The sequence below is a fragment of the Salvelinus sp. IW2-2015 genome, linkage group LG2 (assembly GCF_002910315.2).
Source record: "Salvelinus sp. IW2-2015 linkage group LG2, ASM291031v2, whole genome shotgun sequence".
Lineage (NCBI taxonomy): Eukaryota > Metazoa > Chordata > Actinopteri > Salmoniformes > Salmonidae > Salvelinus > Salvelinus sp. IW2-2015.
Genome location: NC_036839.1, coordinates 34,788,469 through 34,813,086, shown reverse-complemented (window position 1 = coordinate 34,813,086; position 24,618 = coordinate 34,788,469). Strand labels below are relative to the sequence as shown.

Sequence of the window (24,618 nt, the reverse complement as noted above, 5' to 3'; positions counted from 1 at the left end):
GACTGACTCACACCCTGCCTGTGCTCGTAATCTCTTTATGGTATGAATAAAGCAGAAGGGCTTGGGAGCTAAATCCAATATGTCAATGGGTACTGTAGCACAGTGAGAAACAGAGACACAGCTGGATAAAACCCTGCTAGAGGCCGCGCTTCCCAGGGCTAATAACAGCCCAACAAGAGCTGTGTGACTATCAGCACCCTTCCCCCACATCAACATATTACCATCCCCACTCTGTGCTGTCTAGAAAGGTCATGTGACCCTCATCAGTCTCCCGGGTTGGGGGAGGGGAAACAGATTGAACCTGTTCTTTGTTAGGAGGTCAGCCCCAGCTCCATGGCAGGAAGAGTTCTTACCACATACACACTAATAGCCGTACACTTACAGGCTACAAATTAAACCCAGTTCAAATAATTAACATAGGCCCTACTTCAGAGCAGAAAACACTAGCCCTGCTGGCCACAAAATCACCAGAGGCCTGGAAAGTGTAGTTACAAGTGCATATTGGAAAAGGCAATTTTTTCGCCCATTGACCCCTAAATAAGGGGGTAATATTGTAATAAGACAATGTGATGAGGAATATGATCAAATCCTTTAATCCGTTTGTACAGCCAATATATATATTTAATCAGAAAAAAGTAGAAGAGATGGTTTTACCATAAAATCAATTGCAGAGAGAAGGAGAAAGCTAAATCCTGGGATGCAAGGATGCAGCAACTTTACTCGCAAGAATGATTTATAAAGTTTGATGTAAAAGTATAATGTATTTGGATGGTTTTACTGTCACAGTTACATCTTAATTAATCTAAATGATATTTAAATTCAATTTTGACTATGAGTGATGCTTTGGATATACAGTCACATTTAGCAGTTCAGAATCCACATTTTACTTGGCTACAGTAGTAGTACAGTCGGTATCACTATCATTGGTGAAATAAAATGTGGAAACGGTAACAGTGATTACCAAAGTACTATGCAATACTATGTAATAAGTGTCAATAACAATGCTATTACATAGGTATGAATCCATTGCTATCTTTTTCAAACGTGTGCATGGTACTCTGACCGACTGTGTGATGATGAATTGCATAATTCTTTAGTCTTTTCTGCGCAAATATTCACGCTCATACGGTAACCAAAGGAATGTGTCACACGAATGTAGAGCAGTAACGATGTCAACTTGTTATTTACTTTCCAAATCTGAATGACTGAGCAATGCGAAAGGAGAATTAATCAACCACTATGTGACCCTACAGGCGAAAAATACAGATCAGTGGGGGAGGGGAATCAACTCAGAGGCCAGATACAATGTAGGGTTGCATCGTGTGAAGATTACTACCGTAGCCCTTTTACCAGATCCAACCAACCCAAGGTCTTTGGCCTTTGTGCATTAGAAACATTAGTCATTTTCTAACAAAGCTAAGATTATAATGATTGCAATTCTTCAAACTTGGAATTCCGATTCACTTCAAATATATATTTTGGGATTACAGTGTAGTTTATTCTTGATTGATGTAGGTGTTTAATCAAACAATAATATTTTACCATATAAAGTAATACATAGGCCTACTTTAAAATAATATCACACAATATGTTTTGTAGTGGTTGCAATGACATTAATCAGTAATCATTGTTATCATCACTCAATTTATATTTGTCTTTTAAAATGGCAAATGCAATGTAAAAATTACAAGTAGGCTACCAAAGACAATACATGACTATAGCTACAATACTCTTTGGTTGAAGTTTGCAGTGGCCATGTTCTGAGACCACATGTAGTCTACATGTACAAGCAATTATGTACAAGAAATTAACTTGAGGCAATAATGGCTAATAACCATAATTTTTAAATGGCACAATAGAGGAAATCATTGAAGAGAGGTCAAACAATGCCATTCACGTGCATTAGAATTGACTATAAATTATCATTTTTTATCTATAAAGAACATGGCTTGTAGGCAAAATAACATCATGGTATTTCGTTACCATTTAGGCTACTGGAAGGATTTTAATGTTTTGAATAAGCAGGTTCAAGGTCAGGTGCTGATTTTTTCATTGTAGGTCACGACAGTCTCTATCTCTCTCTCTCAGCCCTCTTTCTCTATGCCGATGAGTGCTTGCTGCTGTCTCTTGACGTTCTATTTTCAGAAACGCTGAAAACTCAATTGCATACATCCCCAGCTTTAGACATCGCGCTTCTTTAAACTTTACATGCCACACACTCATTTGCCAGGAATATATCTTTTAGACCATCTCTGTTACCTTCGGAACGCAGTTAGAGATCGCAGCGGTGGACAGAACTTGAAGTATGATAAGCAAAATGGGAGGAAAGTCGTCCCTTGCTTATTGAGTTGCAGGCTCTCCTTGTGGAAGTGGAAGAGGTGGCGGCAACACCACGAGCTCACTCTGAGAAAGGTAAGTTAGAACTTTTGTTCAAGTTTCATTAATAGTAACATTGTATTTCCATGAATTATACATTGTTGCATGTTAATACTTGCAGAACTGAGTAACACTGTTTATTATGACACGTTTACTGGATCACACTCTACATGTGTAGAAATGTCTTCCAAAGGAACATTTAGATTTTTAAATTGTTAGTAGTCTAATATAAACGTTGCCTTTTGTTTTAACATAGTAATTTAATTATTGTATATTTTGACATAAATTAAACATTTTGTTGAGCTGCAATACATCAAATGTAGTAACTTCTGGTGGCAGTTATTGTGTTTCCCTGCTGAGTTATAATCCGGATTTTTAGATTAAAGAGTAAATGAAAAAGAAAACGTGTGATGCAATTTAACATACTCAAACTTAATAATAAAATGTAATATTGGCCCCATTTAAAAGGTATTGCTCACGCTGATAGTTCGGAAGCGCATGAGTGGGGGAGGGGAAGTAGAGTCAACTGCACCACCAGTCAGACAGACATTGGTTTCATAGTAGCTTAACCTGCTGCCAGGGTTACTTCTTGTTACAGTATCAGTCAAAATGGTGACATTTAGCCCATGTATAAAATAAACATTCACCCTCCAGCCCATTCAATACATTTGTTAAAATGCTAATTGGGCATTYGATTTTAGAGTTTGTGTATTTCCTTATATTTACACATGAAATTAGAGGAGTCTTTCGAGAATGGATATACTGAATGGTATTGGCAAAGCTTGTGGATAGGTCACTGGGAGGCTTGAGGTTTGGAAGAGGCATCATCACATGGAATGTAGCCTAGGCCTATCCCACTGGGCAAAAACTGGTTGACTCAACGTCGTTTCCAAACCATAAATGTTTTTTTAATAATTCCACATTTAATCAGCTTGGAATTGTTAACATTTTTCCTTTCTTTAACTAGGCTAGTCAGTTAAGAACAAATTCTTATTTACAATGACGGCCTACCGGGGTACAGTGGGTTAACTGCCTTGTTCAGAGGCAGAACGACAGATTTTTACCTTGTCAGTTCGGGATTTGATCCAGCAACCTTTCTGCTCTCGAACTCTGATTGGATTCGCAAAAGTACTTTTTTTCACTCAACTTTTAACCTAAATCCAATATCATGGTTACATTTTTTGGTTGAATTCACGTTAGTTGACAACTCAACCAAATGTAAATACAAAATAGACATTTAACTGATGTCTGTGCCCAGTGGGATGGCACCACCTCTATCACCTGTTGATCTGATGGTATCTAGGTCCTTACGTTAGACACAGACCACAGCGCTGTAAAGACTATACATAAAGTAATTTCCATCCTCCCACTTACATTTTATGGGATAATGTGCAGTCATATAGAACTTGACAACACCCACCAACATTCTTCAATGTCTGGCAAGAGTTTACCAGTACAGTGACACTGGAATTATCGTATTCTAACTCTTATGATGATCCTCCATTACCAAGGAATCTGAACTAATAAAGGCCTAGAATACCAACAAAAACTGGAGCTTGTCTTGCCTGTGTCCACTGGTTTGGTTGTAGAGTGAAACCAAATGAGTCATAAGAACAACTGGTTTAGTGCCATCTATTAAAAGAACAATGGGGGTTTATTATAACTTAATTGCTGCTCCTGGATGACAAGGCTTTTCCATTTGTGGAAATCTACAAGCTATTAGAGAGTGGTAATGTAGAAAGTCATTAGTAAGCTATGACTGTGAACCGTGGCCCCATTTTGGAGATGGAGCAGTATCGGTGGTTAATAGCAACGCAAAGCCTTCATGCAGCGTTTCCCGAGCTCGGTCCTCGGGATGCTAAGGGGTGCACGTTTAGTCAACGCTTAATGATTAGTTGATTATTTGAGTCAGCTGTGTAGTGCTAGGGCAAAACCCAAACATGTGTCCCTTAGGGTCCCGATGACCGAGTTTGGGAAAACCTGCAACCTCCCGTGTGGCTCAGTTGGTAGAGCATGGCGCTTGCAACGCCAGGGTTGTGGGTTCATTCCCCACGGGGGGACCAGGATGAATATGTATGAACTTTCCAATTTGTAAGTCGCTCTGGATAAGAGCGTCAGCTAAATGACTTAAATGTAAATGTAAATATTGKCAAGACTTTGAATTAGTTTATGTCTCAGTGAACATTATGTTCTGGGAGATTATAAAGTAGTTTTTCTCCCGATGAGCAGTGTTTCAGAAGACCCAGATTGTTTACACTTGAATTTCTCAGCTTTCTAGGGGGCCTAGATGAATAATATTGTTAGCCATGGTATGTCTATTGAAGGTTCAGTGATCTGATTTGGCCTTTGGCTTTAGTGGTGAGTGGTGATGTTGTGTGTTCAGGTTAGAAATGCCTGGATGGTTGTTGCTAAAGTGCGCTAAAGTGACTAGAATGACGTATACAACAGCCAACTTAAAATAATTTGGTCACATACACTGGATAGCTGTAGTGAAATGTGTTATTTTACAGCAGGGGTAGGCAACCCTGGTCATGGAGGACCGCAGGCACTTTATGTTTTTGATTTAACTGACCTGGAAGACCGGGTGTGTTGAATTTAGGCAATCACTGAACTGATCAATTAGCTCAGTTGGCCAGGGCTGCTTTCAGTACATTAAAACGTAATTGAATGGAAGTGGTACTGTACTAAACGACCAGTTGAAAAATGGGGAAGGGTTGGGTTGTGGGTTCAGAATGCACCGCTGCCCTTTAAATATGTCACTCATTGCGTCAAGCCACACCATGGCACGCCCAATGAATGGAGTAAACATAGCTCAAAGTCTGATCAAGAATGTTTTGGGAAAACGTGTCATTCAGTAAAAAACGTTCAGCAATGTAGCAAACGTTCAAGCGAACTGATTGCACACCTTGTTTAGGGCCGGCCTAGATGGAACTTAATCCTGCAGTACCTTAGGCACTCCAGGAACAGGGTTGCCTACCCATAGCCATAGTAGTATGGCACCCCTGGAGCAAATTAGGGTTAAGGGCACATCGGGCAATTTTTATTATTACATTATTATTTTTGACCTTGTCCACTGGTTTGGTTGTAGGACCTATGCTCTAACTGCTAGGCTATCTACCACTCTTTCAGATGGACTCTTTGCCCTAAGTCAGGTTGTAGTCTTTTTTTAATATTAGTTTTCATTTTTCAAATAGACATGTTTTACATACAACAAAAACATTCATTGTCTGAAAAAAGAAAGTAGTGTAAAACAGAAAAGGTAAACTATTTCCCTCCATGAACCAATAACACAACCCTACCAGTCTCCACTGTAGGCTAATGGCCATTTAGACGTTCTCCTTCAGTCAGTAGTTTGTTGTTTCCTTTGGTTATACATTTTGTTATTTAGATACATTTGTGAAAGTTACCCCTTTGTGCAAGATATCTTTCAAATAGAGGGCATTTTGTGTGGAACTCCCATTTGCTCACAGCAGTGCTTCAATTCCCATTCACCAGCAGTACCTGAAGTTAGCCCCAGATACAGAAACCCCATGTGACAACCGCTCTCAAACTCTGCATTTGTCCAAATATTTATGCAGCAATATTTATTTCTAATAGAACATGGGAGGAGGCATGGCAGGCAAGAGGGGCTTACGGTTCACATGGGCCACCAGCCAGTTGGCATGCCAATATTTTACTCAGAAATAACACCCATTGATGGCATTACAGCCTTGTTCAAGACTACATCCATTTATTTGGGATCTGGGATGGTTGTGTTTGTTGTTGTGTCTGGCTCTACCCTCATGACTTTGTTTGTGTGTATGCCATACATGTAAAGACAAGTTGGAGGCCTGTCGAGAGTGTACTGGAGGCCACAACAGAAACCTCAATGTACATGTTGTTACGGCAACTGCTCGCTGCAGCTGCGAATCAATCTCTATTCTCAGACCTAAACTGTAATGATTGCTAGTGCCCTTGTTTGAATGCTATAGATTCCAGACAGACCCCATTCTGCTCCAGGTAAAGCACAAAAGTAATTGAGACATATCCAATAAGCTATCCTATGAATTGTGTAACCCAGGAGATAGTGGTGTCATATACGTGTCAGGTTTGTGACGTGTCATAAAAAGGATAGCGAGAGATTCAAGGGAAGTACAGGGGAATACACATTCAGCTTTAAACCCATAGGATTAATGTTTATTGAAAGTTGTAAAAAAAWATATATTATTTGTAAAAAATAATGTAGATTTATCTGATGACCTGCCAATTTTTTCCATGTATGATTTCACAATATCACAGTGTAATTGGGGAGCATTTACATGTGAACCTATGAACCCATGATACAACATCAGAAAGGAATTTGTGTGACATTGTATTGTCCCCAATGAGTTGTGAGTTTTTTTTTTTGTGTGACAAAGAAAACCTGCATCCCTTCTCTGGAGTTCTGTTGCTGTATTTTTTTCCTGAGAATAATTAGTTTGTTGTGAATACTTACCGTTAAATCATTAGCCTACTGTAAGTCAGCTGTTCGGCATGGCTACCACTAGTGAGGAAAACAATTGATACAGTTGCATATCGCAATGTTATTTTTGGACAATATTMATTTGACTCCAATTATCAATTTGTTAAAAGAATATATATATATTTGTATTTTTTGCTAACGCTAGTCATCTTATAGCTTGGCCTCAATATTATTTTTTAATAGTGAACCAACGTGTTTTCAGCACTTTTATTTCCATGACTGACCCATTTTCTCATGCACAGGTTAGATTGGCATTCCTGAAACATTTTGTTGAAAATGTATTTTCTCTGAGAAATTATGCTAATTGGTTTCACCCAAATTGGCCATGTAAATATATAGGATTCAGATAATATCCAATACATATAGTACCCAACATCTGATTTAGACCAAACTTTTTCCTACCAATGAGTAAGACATGAGGAATCCCCCACTTCCCCATGCCAATCGCACCCCAACAACTAGTATACAGTATCAGTTCTCTATGTTTGACAAGTGGTATGAAGCCGTGGCTTGTAGTATTGTTTTTCCATATTATGTAATGTATTCCCTGTGAATCTGGTGATTCGTTTTTTTGCCCCTGTTCAGAGAAATTAGTAATTTAAGTCACTTGCATTATTTACCATAAAGTAGTGTGAAAGTACCAGGTTTTGGCATGGGATGTGGCGGTGCTGTGGGTGGCTTTTGACCTTTTTGGGGGGATTCCTCATCTTGCTCATTGATATGAAGAAGTTTGGTTAAATCGAAAGTTGGGTGCTATATTTATTGAAACAATTTCAGAACAACCTGAGATGGTGTGTGTCGAAATCCTCTTTCTTGTGCTTTCTGAGGTGGAACGACCCAGTATAGAATCGCAATACATATAGAATCATGAGAATTGCAATGCATATTGTATCGGTACCCAACACGCAAACCACACCGGCTGTGTTGTGTAGACTTACATGTATTCTGTAATTTCACCCACACAGCTTGCGTGAATAAGCGTCTGCGTAGCCAAGTGCTAAAATAGAACATGGTTCTATTTGAAACACTCAACGCGCTGCGCTGCAAGTGCCCTCCGTAATGGATATCAGGAAGATACAAACCCACGTGGATGCTTGAAAGACAAACGAGGCGAAATTAATAGCAGATAATTAACTTAAAAACAAACTACGTTTCCCTTTATATCTGTGAATTAATTGTCGGAGTAGAGAAACACACGTTTTGTATGACTCCGGTTTAAATTTCTACAAAGAACCAACTAAAAAGAGGACCATATGCATGTCAGGTAAAATAACAACCCAATGTTCATCTCCCAGGACAAGCTAGCTAGCTAAATGTCCAAGAATGTTTCATGTATGTTTCGACTTGCCCCAAAATTTAAATAAATTGATTCACAGTTGGTTTTGGAATTTTAATCTGCGTGTCATGATTGCGTCTGGTGGGGATAGACAAAATCAACATACGCACACACGCAGTCAGCATGTAAGTATTGTGATTTAATCGTATTGTTAACCAAAGTCGAAACAGTATATATTGTTTCTAGAAATGGGACATACGGTCACGGCAGTTAAAGGAAAATAACACTGATGTTAATAATTAATGCTGGTAGTTGTAAAGAATTCTGCTGCTCTCATTATGTTTGTATGGGCCATCTGTCTGGTCTGGTGTGCAGCCTTGACCATGGCCTCTCGCTGTTCTGGTTTCCAGGATAACCCTGTCCTTGAATATTGGCTCTTAGAACACAGCTCTGGAATGGATACCAAACCAACGTGTAGGAGCCATTGAACGTTTCATGTCTGCCTTGGTTAGCCTTTATATCTGCCATTTCCTACCGTTTGTAATTTGAAACACTCACCCATACACTCTCATAGTAATACCACAGTCTGGAGGTTCTAAGAGGTTGACTAACACTGTGACAAGTAATGCAGACTTTTGCTTGTATTAGGCTTGGTCGGTACACCACACACACACACACACACACACACACACACACACACACACACACGACACACCACACACACGCACATGCACACTTGAAGTCGGAAGTTTACATACACTTAGGTTGGAGTCATTAAATCTCGTTTTTCAACCACTCCACAAATTTCTTGTTAACAAACTATAATTTTGGTAAATCGGTTAGGACATCTACTTTGTACCTGACAAAAGTAATTTTTCCAACAATTGTTTACAGACAGATTATTGTTGACTTGCCTAGTTAAATAAAGGTAAAATAAATCAATGGAAAAACCAAACCTGTAACAATCAAATCCGAAACCTTTATTTCCGCCTAACGACCTAGTAATAATTGTGTTATATTTCTGCCTATGGGTGAGTATGAAACATAGCTGTAATGCTGAGCAGGTATTGGCACGTAATACGCTCTTAAACTCTTGATGGTTGCTAGGCAGCACCAGTTAACCATCCTCCTGACAGTTGTAAACTTTGGGAGTCTCTTCACACAGCCCACCACTAAGCATGCACTAGTTTCTTAACCACAACAGGGTGGGTCCATAAAGAATTACTGTGGGAATAAATATCACTGAATGATGAAAATAATGGAGTAAAGTAGACTAATGCAATTGAAGGCTTGTATCAAATTGTTGCTTACTGAAAGTCCCAAAGTCATCCAATCATCGTAATAAATTTGAAGAAATAGCCTACCCACATGTGGTCAACTAGATAATTGAGACAGTGCCACCGTGCAGCGTTGAGACAAGCATGGGGACTCTCTTGATAAATCAATTGTCAAATTTTTGTTTTCACTGAATCTCTGTTTGGATATTGGTTAGGCTATTATTAGGCTGGGGAAATGTTAGCTAAGTTGAGGTAAGTGTTGTTCATGATCATCTTGTCAAGTTGGCTCATTTATTACAACATTTTGCCAGCATGTTATGGAGTTTAACATGTGGATTATTTTGCTCTTCAGTCGCTTAATAGCCTAGGCCTACTCCCGATCAAAAGCCTGTGACTTTATGGACTTGTTTCACTGAATCGCTGTCTGTAGGCTATTTGGTTAATTGGTTTCTGGCTGGGCAAATAAGTGGAGGTGGTATAACTAATTTGTTTGTTTTCTCATCTATCACTGATCAGAAACATTTAGCATGCAATAATGTAGCCTAAATCAAGTGTAGGCCTCTTGTTTTGCTCGATCGTGTGTAGGTAACTCCAAAAACCCATGGAGGTTGTGAAATACTAACACGAGACATATGCTTTGAAAACAGGATTTCTATTGTTTTCTATCTTTGTCATGAAGATACTCTCAATGTAATACAGTACGTCTGCTCCCTAATGAAGTGGAGTGAGGGTAAGAAAGAGATGAAATGCGGATCAAAAAAGCATGGGCTTGGGCTCTGTTTCAAAATATCACCTTTTTTATAGGACAGCGGTTCCACACAATCCTGTGACACAAGTTGGGCGGGAAAAATATTATTTGTATTTATTCTGTTATATTCCATTATATTCTTACTTCAAAAAATATATATGTATGTATATGTGTGTGTGTGTGTTGACTGTGATGGACGGGGGTGTGTGTGTGTGTCTTGTCTGTTTAATGAACTATTGATTTCATTAATTTGGACGTAACATAATTAAACTCAACATATGCCATTGTTTATTAGTCTTATAATGTTTCTTAGTACCTACCTAAACAAATTAATAATGGATATCTTTTGATGGTATATATTCAATGAATTTATTAAAATAGACGCACACCCACATCTGCACACCACTASTACCACTCGTCGCCAGCATGCACAGGGAATGTATAAAAGGCATATGCAGGCAAGAATGTTTTTTTGTTACAGACAAAATACTGTAAATCCTATGTGAAAGCAGTATCTGTCTCTATCCCATGTATTCTCCAGTGAACCCTAGAATAAAGGTTATAGATGACTCCAGGATATGGCAGTAGATGTGTCCATCCATCTGATTGGCTGGCAACAATGTACATAACACTTGAGACAACTGGCTCCCATGTTATTTGCCATTTTTTCGAGTAATTTGTGAATTATATAATGGTAATAAAAATGTAGTCCAAACTCCATGTTTGGCATACATGCTGCATTGATGTCAATGGTTGATATTAGTGATGCACCCAGATGCCATTTTTGGTCGATACCGATACCCGATATTTTCATTTCCAAAAAACACGATACCGATATGATTTTTTTTGCGGCCTTCTAAGCATTCTAATACAGTTAAATAGTTAACACACACACGGACGCAGCGGTCTAAGGCACTACATCTCAGTGCAAGAGGCGTCACTACAGTCCCTGGTTTGAATCCAGGCGGTATCACATCCGGCCGTGATTGGGAATCCCATAGGGCGGCGCACAATTGGCCCAGCGTCGTCCGGGCCGTCATTGTAAATAAGAATTTGTTTTTAACTGACTTGCCTAGTTAAATAAAGGTTACGCACACACACCACACTAACCAAAAAGTTATTTTTGGCATTTACGTATGTCCCTATTACCAGTAAAACATAATAAATTCCTATTTCTTTCCCTCACTTGCTGTGCTGTTTCGTTGTTCATTTGGTCAGTCGTTTCATTCTCAACCAGGATTTCTATGGAATGCCGTTTGGGTCTTTGCGTGTCAAAAAAGATACACGTCAAATAACACGACATAATCTGTTTCAGTAGCTATAGTTAGCTAGCTAACTATAGCTAGGTGTCATCATCTAAAATAACCCTAATTTATAAGACAGTTCTTATTTGATTAATGGTGGTCGGACACATCTATGTGAAGCTAGCCACAATAAGGATTAGGCACAATAGTGGAATTTGCGGTTTGCCTTCAAAATAAAAGGCTAAGTGCAAGACTAACCGCAAAGTCCACTATTGTGGCTAATCATTATTGTGGCTAGCTTCACATAGATGGGTCACAACACATAACTCGGTTCGGTCGAGCCTCACTAGCCAGATAAACCTAGCTGGCTGTTTATAACGTTTGCTTTGGGCAACAGGGTTAAGTAGCTGGCTAGCTATGAAATTCAAGTTCAATTTCAATAGGCGAACAACAAGTGGCAACCTAGCTAATACTTACTCACAAGGATTCCTAAATCATTGCTAAGAATAATGAAAATGACTGCAGTTTCTACTGGTCATTGTTTTCAGGTTGGTTGTATTGATGCTAGCTAGGTACTAAGCTAAAGCTAGCTACCCCAGAAGTTGCGGTCTAACAAATTATGCTTTATTACCAACGCGGTATTGTAAACACATCATTCATGGCCGGTGTTTGCTTGTTTGCAGACTTTTTTTGTACATATTTGACAGTGCTACTGTACCTTTTTTGACACGCAAAGACACATACTATGGAACGTTGTTTGGATGTCGTGAAGCTAATAGCATCGACTCTATTACTGTGTAACTCCGGTAGGGCAACATCTGAAAAATAGCGCACTTGGTAGTGTACCGGTGCTCGACCAGTCGGGAAAAGCCGACATACCGTTATTACGTCATGTACCTATGTTATATACTCTACCGTTCAAAAGTTTGGAGTCACTTAGAAATGTCCTTGTTTTTGAAAGAAAAGCCCCAAAAAATGTGTACATTAAAATAACATCAAATTGATCAGAAATACAGTGTAGACATTGTTAATGTTGTAAATGACTATAGTAGCTGGAAATGGCAGTTTAAAAAAATAAAAAAGGAATATCTACATAGGCATACAGAAGCCCATTATCAGCAACCATCGCTCCTGTGTTCCAATGGCAGGTTGTGTTAGCTAATCCAAGTTTATAATTTTAAAAGGCTAATTGAKCATTAGAAAACACTTTTGCAATTATGTTAGCACAGCTGAAAACTGTTGTTCTGATTACAGAAGCAATTAAACTGGCCTTCTTTAGACTAGTTGAGTATCTGGAGCATCAGTATTTGTGGGTTCGATTACAGACTAAGAATGGCCAGATGCAAATAACTTTCTTCTGAAACTCGTCAGTCTATTCTTGTTCTGAGAAATTAATGCTATTCATTGCGAGAAACAGACGCCTCACAAGTCCTCAACTGGCAACTTCATTAAATAGTACCCGCAAAATACCAGTCTCAATGTCAAAAGTGAAGAGGCGACTCCGGGGATGCTGGCCTTCTAGGCAGAGTTGCAAAGAAAAAGCCATATCTCAGATTGGCCAATAAAAATAAAAGATTAAGATGGGCAAAAGAACACAGACACTGGACAGAGGAACTCTGCCTAGAAGGCCAGCATCCCGGAGCTGTTCACTGTTGACATTGAGACTGATGTTTTGCGGGTACTATTTAATGAAGCTGCCAGTTGAGGACTTCGGAGGTGTCTGTTTCTCAAACTAGACACTCTAATGTACTTGTCCTCTTGCTCAGTTGTGCACTGGGGCCTCCCACTCCTCTTTCTATTCTGGTTAGAGCCAGTTTGCGCTGTTCTGTGAAGGTAGTAGTACACACCATTGTATGAGATCTTCAGTTTCTTGGCATGGAATAGCCTTCATTTCTCACAACAAGAATAGACTGACGAGTTTCAGAAGAAAGATCTTTGTTTCTGGCCATTTTGAGCCTGTAATCGAACCCACAAATGCTGATGCTCCAGATACTCAACTAGTCTAAAGAAGGCTAGTTTTATTGCTTCTTTAACCAGAACAACAGTTTTCAGCTGTGCTAACATAATTGCAAAAGGGTTTTCTAATGATCAATTAGCCTTTTAAAATGATAAACTTGGATTAGCTAACACAACCTGTCATTGGAATACAGGAGTGATCGTTGCTGATAATGGACCTCTGCACGCCTATGTAGATAACCATTAAAAATCAGCCGTTTCCAGCTGCAATAGTCATATACAACAGTCATAAACAACATTAACAATGTCTACACTGTATTTCTGATCAATTTGATATTTTAATGGACAGAAAATTAGCTTTTCTTTCAAAAACAATGACATTTCTAAGTGACCCCAAACTTTTGAATGGTAGTGTAGGTATGCTCGGTAGCTTTGACATAGTTTTTTAACATCGGTGTTGAACTAGACATCGGGCCGATACCGATGTTGGCATTTTTAGCTAATATTGTCTGATTCCGATATATTCACTGATATATCGTGCATCCCTAGTCAATATGCATGAACGTTCAAGTGAGGCGTGTACATGGATTCTATCTGGTCCTGTGTGATGTGGTGTAGGACGGAGAAGAACTGGAGGCAAAGTTAGTCACCGGATCAGTGGCTGAAAAGCTGCTAGCTGCAATAATGCTTTGATATTGCTATTCACTGTAGTAGTCAATAAATGACTCCCTGATGTAGACCTACTACATCCTGTTGGATTTGACAACCAATGTAACCCTACAATATTAAAACTACAGAAACACAGTGTAATCTTCAAACTGTTGTCAGTCAATCACCTCTATCCAGGCAGGCGTGGAAGAAGTGGTTTCCTCTAGATACGGTAGTGCTACCATCCCACAGTTTCCCTCCCACCCCACACCACCTGTCGTTTGAGCGAGTCCTTGAGAAAGGCAGACAATAATACACAAATAGTTGTTGCGGCTACCTGATTGTGGCATCATTAGTTATCCTCCACATTCCCCTCCCTTCTTCCCCCTCTCTCTCCCTTCCCCCAATGGTCAGTCTAACCAAAGGCAGGTTTTACTCAGAAGAGTAGTTCAAGAGAAAATGGCTGCTGTTTCCAGGTCATATGGCAGGTTTTACACATCTGCACATCTGTCAGGAGGTGACTGCACAGGAGAAAATGGGGTCCTCCTCAGCATGTTAGGGTAGAATGTGCCTTCCTGTGTTTTTGTAAACCTCTTTTTTTTGTGTGTCCTGTTTTTCTACATCAATCCCCTTCAAAACCTATACACATAAATGCCTGGCTGTAGAGTTTTTCTTTGCTTTATTGTCTCAGGGTATTTTGATTGCATGTTGTCTTCTTGAAGCCTATGTAATAATTTAAAAAATGTTATTTTACGCTTAATTTATCTTCATATTGAATACTATTTGTTGTGGTTGATGATTAGAAACTTATGTAAATAAGAGAATATACATTTGTACTGTAATTTGCTAGGGTTTTGTGCGTTTTCTCTGCAGTGTATGGACATGGTTGTTTCTCTTTCCTCTCTATATCCAATAAGTAGATGTTAATAGACTTCTCTAGTCTGGGAGAGCACACTGCTTTGTCCTTGAGTTCCAAACACAAACCATCCACATCTATTTTTAGGCCAGATTATCCAGCAAAAATCAGCATTTGCAACCGATTTTTTTCTCTCTCTGTAATTACATCCCCCCCCATGGTGACCTTATCATGAAGACTTATCGCAGCTTCCCCTGCTTGTAGGTTGTCTGTACTTCTGTACTGTCTGTAGATCTAGGAGAATAGTTAAGCAGTTTATATTTTCACGGTATGAATTTACAATAAGCGGCAGCCATTTCTGTTTTGTAGTGCCACAGAGTGCTTATGTACCATCAGTTGACCCTTCCCCAAATGTTTAACCTCACAGTTAGAGAGGGGAAAAAAGATCAGACCAAAGATCAACGTTTAAAGGCAACTTCATCCTAGAGAAACTAATCCATGCCTGCGCTGGAAAGACTGGATGTGTTTTGTGGAAAAATTGTGAATGTAGCAATAAATTACGTTTTAAATGGAACGCTCATGAAATGCTTACATGACAGCAACACTGTTTTGGCTTGAGTCCTGAGATCGTTTTGGTTGAGCCATTTTACCTTCTACAATAAGTGTTTGTACTTACGTGGACAGTCAACCTGATGTGGTGCTCTTTCCAATGAATTTCTAATGGCTCAGGCAGCTACTATAGTTGTCATTTGGTTCGTAACAACTAAAAGAAAATTGGACATTCAGTTAAATTGTGCTGTACTTTCACCACAGCCTCAGGCATAACACTCAGTTGAAACCTAAACATCGTAGCCTGGGTGAATGGCTGGAATCAACTTTACTGTGCATTAAACATGCTAATGATTTCCCTAATGAGTCACAGGGCTGACGACTAATGGGAAGCTCATAACTGTCCAGTATTATTTCCATGTTTCTGCTGCTGCAGTCAGTCAACTCCTGGGATGTGCTATATGGAGGCTAAATGCAATTGCTTGGGACTGTTGTGAATGCATGCCCCAAACAAGAAAACAATTTGGAGCAAGACAAATAATGTATTTGAAATGGGTCTGATGAATGGCAAAACACTATGATGTAGATTATAATGTGCACCGAAAGATTACATTAGGCAGATATGTTCTTCCAATGATATCATAACTGATATCCCAATTATGATATTTAACAGATAGCATTTGTGGCATAGAGTAGGGGTTGGTCGGTATCCAGATTTTCATACCGTCATACCTTTTCTGTACCGGCATATACAGTATTTCCGGAAGTGCACACAAGGGGCGCTATTTAGAAAGCAAAAACTATTTAGGCAACAGGGATCTTGATCCAGGAGGGGATTGAATGTCTCTAGTCTTGTAGTATTTAGTTTGAGAATTTTGACATGAGCTAGCAACATTTGACAGACTGGTTTCGTCTGGACAAAAAAAAAAGGTTAGCAACCGGATACCAACGTGTTCTGTGGAGAGAAAAAAAGGTGATAGTTCCAGTATTTGGATAATTGTTGTGATTGGAGGATAGCTGTGAGGTTTATCGAAATCGGGACAAACTCCTCTTCTCCTCAAGCTCATTAATGATAGAATATTTATATTTGAAGATGTCATAAAGGCCAGTCTCTGTGGCAATAACCAGGTAGGTAGGGCAAACAGTGGAATGTTAGCTAAAGAGACTAGTACGTCTCTGCTGTAAAAAGWAGCTTGATATTAACATTTAGCCCCTTACCTAACAAGTTAGCAAACCAAATGCAAAGCTGGAACCCTGAGCTGGATATAATTCATTTGACACATCTTAGATTTCTTATAGCTAATCTGACCTTCTATTTTTTTTACGGTATTGAAAATCATACCATCAGTATTTCAAAATACCCCGGTATACGGTATAAACGGTATATCGCCCAAGCCTAGCATAGATTATGTGTTTGATGTGGAAGCAAACTGTACAGGGCAATTCTTCGATAACAGAGTGATGCAGACTAAGATTTTCACTTTAAAATGTATGTTAAACAAAAATGAATGATTGTAAAGTTAAACAAAACGTAGAACTCTATGCACAAGGACCACTTTCAGCAATTTCCACAGAAAACTTTACAAAAACACGTACCTAATAAAGAAAAGTGCAGATGCAAACTTTGGTAACAGAATGACTGTTTGTGCTATTTGTGCTGTCATTCTGTCACCAAACTTTGCATCTGCTGTCACAGTCGTGTGGAAAGACGGACCAAGGCGCAGCGTGATTTGAGTTCCACATATTTATTTAAAGTGAAACTTCTAAACAGAACAATAAACAAACACCACCGTGAATAGTCAAAACAATATCCCACAAAGCAGGTGGGAGAAAGGGCTTCCTAAATATGATCCCCGATTAGAGGCAACGATTTCCAGCTGCCTCTAATTGGAAACCATACAACCCAGCCACATTGAAAATCAATGACTAGAACAGCCCCCTAGTCACGCTCTGACCTAAACACCTGTTACGATCGTCTTTAGGTGAAAGAGAGGACCAAGGCACAGCGTGATATAAATACATCTTCTTTTATTTGAAGATGAAAACGAACACTAATAAAAACTAGACAAAACAACAAATGACCGTGAAGCTACAAAACGAAAGTGCAGACACAMGCWACTAACGTCAAGACATAGACAATTACCCACAACCTACCTAATGCCTATGGCTGCCTTAAATATGGCTCCCAATCAGAGACAACGATAGACAGCTGTCTCTGATTGAGAACCAATCCAGGCAACCATAGACKTACMTAAACACCTACACTGAACACAACCCCATGAACTCTACAAAACCCCCTATACAATACAAACACCCTAGACTAGACAAAAAACACACAAATATCCCCCATGTCACACCCTGACCTAACTAAAATAATAAAGAAAACAAAGATAATTAAGGCCAGGGTGTGACAACACCATGGAGAACCGAGGGATATCTATGGTCAGGGCGTGACAGTACCCCCCCCCCCCCGCAAAGGTGCGGACTCCGGCCGCAAAACCTGAAACCAAATGGGGAGGGTAGGGGGTGGGTGACTAGTGTCGGTGGTGGCTCCAGTGCAGGTCGTAGCCCCCGCCCTGACCACGGATCCGGCCATGGAGCTGGGTTGGATGCCGTGCCTGGACTGGGCACCAGCGCAGCGGAATGCTCCGGCCATGGAGCTGGGTTGGACGCCGCGCCTGGACCGGGCACCGGTGCCGAGAAAGGCTCCGGCCTTGGAGCTGGACTGGACACCGTGCCTGGACTCCGTGCCTGGACTGGGCACCGGTGCAGAGGAAGGCTTCTGCCATGGAGCGGGACTGGACGCCGTGCCTGGACTGGGCACCGGGACAGAGGAAGGCTCCGGCCAGGGAGCGGGACTGGACACCGTGCCTGGACTGGGCACCGGTGCAGAGGAAGACTCCGGCCAGGGAGCGGGACTGGACACCGTGCCTGGACTGGGCACCGGCTCAGAGGAAGGCTCCGGCCTAAGAGCGGGACTGGGGAGGCGCACTGGAGGCCTGGTGCGTGGAGCCGGCACAGGTGGCACCGGACTGGGGACACGCACTTCAGGGAGAGTGCGGGGAGCTGGCACAGGACGTACCGGACTGGGGAGGCTCACTGGAGGCCTGGTGCGTGGAGCCGGTACAGGTGGCACCGGACTGCTGACAGGCTTTTCAGGTCAAATGTTGAGCAGAACACACTTGACCAACATCTCTCTCATCTCTCTCTCTCCCCCAACTTCTCCATCGCCTCCCTGACGGTCTCTGGCTCTTCAGGGTGAGTACGGGGAGCTGGCACAGATRGCACCGGACTGATGACCCGCTCTTCCACTCTCCGCTGCTTCGCCGACCACCCCTCGTGCCCCCCCACTGTCCCCGGCATCGTCACTGTCCTTCCACCTTCCTTGGTGTCTCCTTCCAAGGAAGGGTCTCACATCTGGAMATTATTTCCTCCCATGTCCAAAACTCCTTAACCTCCATAACACGCTGCTTGGTCCTGCGTTGTTGGGATATTCTGTCACGGTCGTGTGGAAAGACGGACCAAGGYGCAGCGTGATTTGAGTTCCACATATTTATTTAAAGTGAAACTTCTAAACAAAACAATAAGCAAACACCGACCGTGAACAAACGTGGTGCTACAAGCACTCACTCAAAACAATATCCCACAAAGCAGGTGGGAGAAAGGGCTTCCTAAATATGATCCCCAATTAGAGGCAACGATTTCCAGTGCCTCTAATTGGGAACCATACAACCCAGCCACATAGAAAATCAATGACTAGAACACCTCCCTAGTCACGCTCTGACCTAAACACCATGGAGAACCGAGGGCTCTCTATGGTCAGGGCGTGACATCTGCACTGTTTAACTTTGCAATCATTGGTTTTTGTTTGGCATACATTTTAAAGTAATACATCTGAGTCTAAGCATCACTCTGTTACTGTGGAATTGCTCTACTGACAGTGTCAATGTCACCAATGTTCTCAATCCACCAACTCAATTTGTCCTCACCGTACCTATATCACTCAACAGATCACAACGTTAAAGTGCTCTTGCTAGTTGCCACAGCACAAAGCAAATGCCTAGGTAAGCATTTGTGTCAGAGGTGGGAGAAGTGTATAGGCTGTGTTGTTTCGAGGGAAGCCTAGATGTCCAGGAAGCTCTGTAATGGATGATGCCGTCATGTGCCCATCTGATATATGGATTAGTGCTGAGCCCCCCCCGACCYGTTGGGCTTCGCCTGGTAATTATGTTTCCAGTTGTTTGTTGTGGTGATGGCAGCAATGGCTCGCTGCTTTGATGCCGATAGCCCTTCCCTTCCAGCCTTGCCAAAGAGAAGTGGTGTGTAGGGATGTCTCTGAGTTTTGCAGCCCACCCAGACTGACACAAAGGCTTAGCTAGGGAAAATGGGACCTGCTTCCAGTTTTGGTGTTTTTTGTATTTTTTTAAAAATGTGTCATAAACTATTGATCAGATTATTAATTGTGTTTTTGGTTTCATATGATACTGACTCAAGCGATGCCTCTCATTCAATAACGTGGTGGTGTGATTTATGTATTCATGGAACGTTAGTGTGAATCCACACAAGGAGAATGTGTCTCAGTGTGAGATTGATCTTCACACTAGCTCCAAATCATAGCACCATCTCTGATTGTTGGCGGAAAATTCATGTGAACATTCACACTCAGCCAATATCGGGGGTTATTTAATTTGAGCGCTGCATGTCTGCTGTGTGGTGCAATAAAGCCAGAGAGAGTCCATGTGAAAGAATATCCCAGTGWAATCGGTGTGAAATGGCTAGCTAGTTAGCGGTGCACGCTAGTAACGTTTCAATCGGTGACGTCACTTGCTCTGAGACCTTGAAGTAGTTGTTTCCCATGCTCTGCAAGGACCACTGCTTTTGTGGAGCAATAGGTAACGATGTATTGTGGGAGGCAGTTGTTGTGTTCAGAGGGTTCCTGGTTCAAGCCCAGGTTGGCGAGGAGAGGGACGGAAGCAACACTGTTACTCCAAGGTGAAGACTTGCATTATTCATGTTGAGTAACATGTTTGACCCGGCTGGCACAGAGCCCAGTGGTAATTTGGACAACACTATTCTGTGTCTATTTTGCGCCTGTTGTTGGTATGCTACCAAAATGGAACTCTTTAGAGTCAGTTGAGCTCTGTGTGGTGTGGTATGAAGGTTAGAGGCCTGCATTTCTTACTGACTGGCTCTACTCTGATTCTGATCTGGGAAGAAGTTTGTCCCTCTTGTCCAGTTCTACCCTTCAGACTAGGCTGAATGCACAAAAAGTAACAATGGCCATGATCCAGCTTTCTTAAGGTCAGTTCTAGGATCAAGTTCAAATGTATTGTTAATCTCTGAGGAATTCTTAACCTCTTGTGGGGGTCCGCAATAGAGGTCGACCGATTATGATTTKTCAACGCCGATACYGATTATTGGAGGACCAAAAAAAGCCGATRCCGATTAATCGGCCTATTTTTTTATTTGTAATAATGAGAATTACAACAATACTGAATGAACACTTATTTTAACTTAATATAATACATCAATAAAAATCAATTTAGCCTCAAATAAATAATGAAACATGTTCAATTTGGTTTAAATAATGCAAAAACAAAGTGTTGGAGAAGTAAAAGTGCAATATGTGCCATGTAAAAAAGCTAACGTTTGAGTTCCTTGCTCAGAACATGAGAACATATGAAAGTTGCTGGTTCCTTTTAACATGAGACTTCAATATTCCAAGGTAAGAGGTTTTGGGTTGTAGTTAATATAGGATTTATAGGACTATTTCTCTCTATACCATTTGTATTTCATATACCTTTGACTATTGGATGTTCTTATAGGCACTATAGTATTGCCAGTGTAACAGTATAGCTTCCGTCCCTCTCCTCGCCCCTACCTGGGCTCGAACCAGGAACACATCGACAACAGCCACACTCGAAGCAGCGTTACCCATCGCACGACAAAAGCCGCGGCCCTTGCAGTGCAAGGGGAATAACTACTCCAAGTCTCAGAGCGAGTGACGTTTGAAACGCTATTAGCGCGCACCCAGCTAACTAGCTAGCCATTTCACATCGGTTACACCAGCCATTAGGCTGATAGGCTTGAAGTCATAAACAGCGCTGTGCTTGCGAAGAGCTGCTGGCAAAACGCACAAAAGTGCTGTTTGAATGAATGCTTACGAGCCTGCTGCTGCCCACCATCGCTCAGTCAGACTGCTCTATCAAATCATAGACTTAATTATAACATAATAACACACAGAAATACGAGCCTTTGGCCATTAATATGGTCGAATCCGGAAACTATCATTTCGAAAACAAAACGTTTATTATTTCAGTGAAATACGGAACCGTTCGGTATTTTATCTAACGGGTGGCATCCCTAAGTCTAAATATTCTTGTTACATTGCACATTCAATGTTATGTCATAATTACGTATAATTTGGGCAAATTAGTTCGCAATGAGCCAGGCTGCCCAAACTGTTGCATATACCCTGACTCTGTGTGCAGTGAACGCAAGAGAAATGACACAATTTCACCTGGTTAATATTGCCTGCTGACCTGGATTTCTTTTAGCTAAATATGCAGGTTTAAAAATATATACTTCTGTGTATTGATTTTAAGAAAGGCATTGGTGTTTATGGTTAGGTACAGTCGTCCAACGATTGTGCTTTTTTCGCAAATGCGCTTTTGTTAAATCACCCCCCAGCGTTGCATCGATTATATGCAACACAGGACACGCTAGATAAACTAGTAATATCATCAACCATCCATCAACCATAACTAGTGATTATGATTGATTGATTGTTTTTTATGAGATACGTTTAATGCTAGCTAGCAACTTACCTTGGCTTCTACTGCATTCGCGTAACAGGCAGGCTCCTCGTGGAGTGCAATGAGAGGCAGGTGCGTTAGAGCGTTGGACTAGTTAACTGGATCCCCCGAGCTGACAAGGTGAAAATCTGTCATTCTGCCCCTGAACAAGGGAGTTAACCCACCGTTCCTAGGCCGTCATTGAAAATAAGAATATGTTCTTAACTGACTTGCCTAGTTAAATAAAGGTATATATAACATTTAAAAAAAAATTGTTATGAAAACTTGTTATGAAAACTTGAAATCGGCCCTAATTAATCGGCCATTCCGATTAATCGGTCGACCTCTAGTCCGCAAGGTTCTTTATGAATGATAACTAGCTGTTTTTGGTGAGGTAAATGATTGGAGCTGCCAACATGAATAGGAAGCATTTTACGATGTATAGTTGTCTATGTGGTCTTGAATACAGAATGTGATATATCACATACAATGAGCTCCAGAAGTATTGGGACATTGACAATTTTTTTTGTTGTTTCTGTACTCCATCACTTTGGACTGTCAGCTTTAATTTGAGGGTATTTTCATCCATATCGGGTGAACCGTTTAGAAATTACAGCACTTTCTGTACATAGTCCCCCCCCATTTTAGGGGACCAAAAGTATTGTGACAAATTCACTTATATGTATTGAAGTAGTCAAAAGTTTAGTATTTGGTCCCATATTCCTAGCATGCAATGATTACATCAAGCTTGTGACTCTACAACTTGTTGGATGCATTTGCTGTTTGTTTTGGTCGTGATTCAGATTATTTTGTGCCAAATAGAAATGAATGGTTAATAATGTATTCTGTCATTTTGGAGTCACTTTTATTGTAAATAAAAATATAATGTTTTTCCAAACAGTTGTATATTATTGTGGATGCTACCATAATTACAGATAGTCTTGAATGAAACATGAATAATACTAACCTCCCCTGTTATTGTAATGGTGAGAGGTTAACATGTCTTGGGGGTATTTTTTATTTTAYCTTTGTTTAACTAGGCAAGTCAGTTAAGAACAAACTCTTATTTACAATGACGGCCTAGGAACAGTGGGTTAACTGGCTTGTTCAGGGACAGAACAACAGATTTTTACCTTGTCAGCTCGGGGATTCAATCTAGCAACCTTTCGGTTATTGGCCCAACACTCTAACCACTAGGCTCCCTGACACCTGATATTTGTGTGTCTAACTTTCTCACTCATTATTATTATTATTATTATTATTCACGTAAGTGAATTTGTCCCAATAATTTTGGTCCCCTAAAATGGGGGGACTATGTACAGAAAGTGATGTAATTTCTATACAGTTCACCCAATATGGATGAAAATACCCTCAAATTAAAGCTGACAGTCTGCACTGTCACCTTATATGCATTGTATAATTATAATCTAAAGTGCTGGAGTACAGAGCCAAAACAACAAAAAATGTGTCACTGTCCCAATACTTTGGTAGCTCAGTGTATTTGTCTGCTTTGCCTTCAGTTTGAAGGCAAAGTTCACAACTTCAGTTCGCTTTACTCGTCAACAGATACATTGGGCTTTGATACAAAATAAAGTTGATTATTGCAGTGCTCAAGGGYATTTCACACAAACTGGTTGCACCTACAGTTTCAGGATTTTGACGATTTTTTTCTCTGAATTCTAAAGGTATTATTCCAGTCTCACCTTCATATTTCATACCCTATTATGCATAATATACTGTGTACAGACAGACAATGGATTGATATATTGTTTGAAAATTATTAATCTTTTTATTATTTTTATCGAATATCCGAAACATACAATATACTTGCAGTGAAGCCGCTCAAGAACTACATCATACCAGTTGCATGAGAGTGTGTGTGTATTTGCATGTGTACAAACACCTGCACAGCATCAGCCTCAGGCAAACCGGCATTAGTTGTAAAAACACTGCCCCTCAGTGTCATTCAAACGTACTTTTTGTTATGTTTTATTTTTACTTAAAAAAAAAAAACGTATCTTTGACCATCATTCTTATCTCCCGCACAGCAACTCCACTCCCTCAGCTTCCCTCAGCCCATCCCAACTATCTGCTGGCCACCCACTTCGGGTTTCTACGCAACACATATCTTTCAACTATGCTGCTCCTGATGTTTAACGTACAATTTCAATTATCTAATCGAATAGAATCCACAGATTGCAAGTTGAAGATAAATACTTTTACTAAGAGTATTAGTATATTCGGAATTGACTGACCCGGTCTCTCCAGATCTCCTAACAATACAATTTCTAGTGTCAATTTTAGGTCCATGCTATGCATTTTCAGCCATTCCTGAACCTGAGACCAGAAACAGGCTACCTGAGGCAATACCAAAATAACGGTCTATTGATTTC

General features: G+C 40.5%; 1 protein-coding gene across 1 annotated transcript in view; it reads left to right on the top strand.

The window, feature by feature from the left end:
- Positions 1-2,320: 2,320 nt before the first annotated feature.
- The window catches only part of LOC111978979 (F-box-like/WD repeat-containing protein TBL1X), a 45,946-nt gene continuing 23,648 nt past the window's right edge, over positions 2,321-24,618 (top strand). Inside the window, exon 1 of the mRNA XM_024009239.2 lies at positions 2,321-2,412. The gene's annotated coding sequence lies outside the window, so the exon portion shown is untranslated. The remainder of the gene's footprint in view (positions 2,413-24,618) is intronic.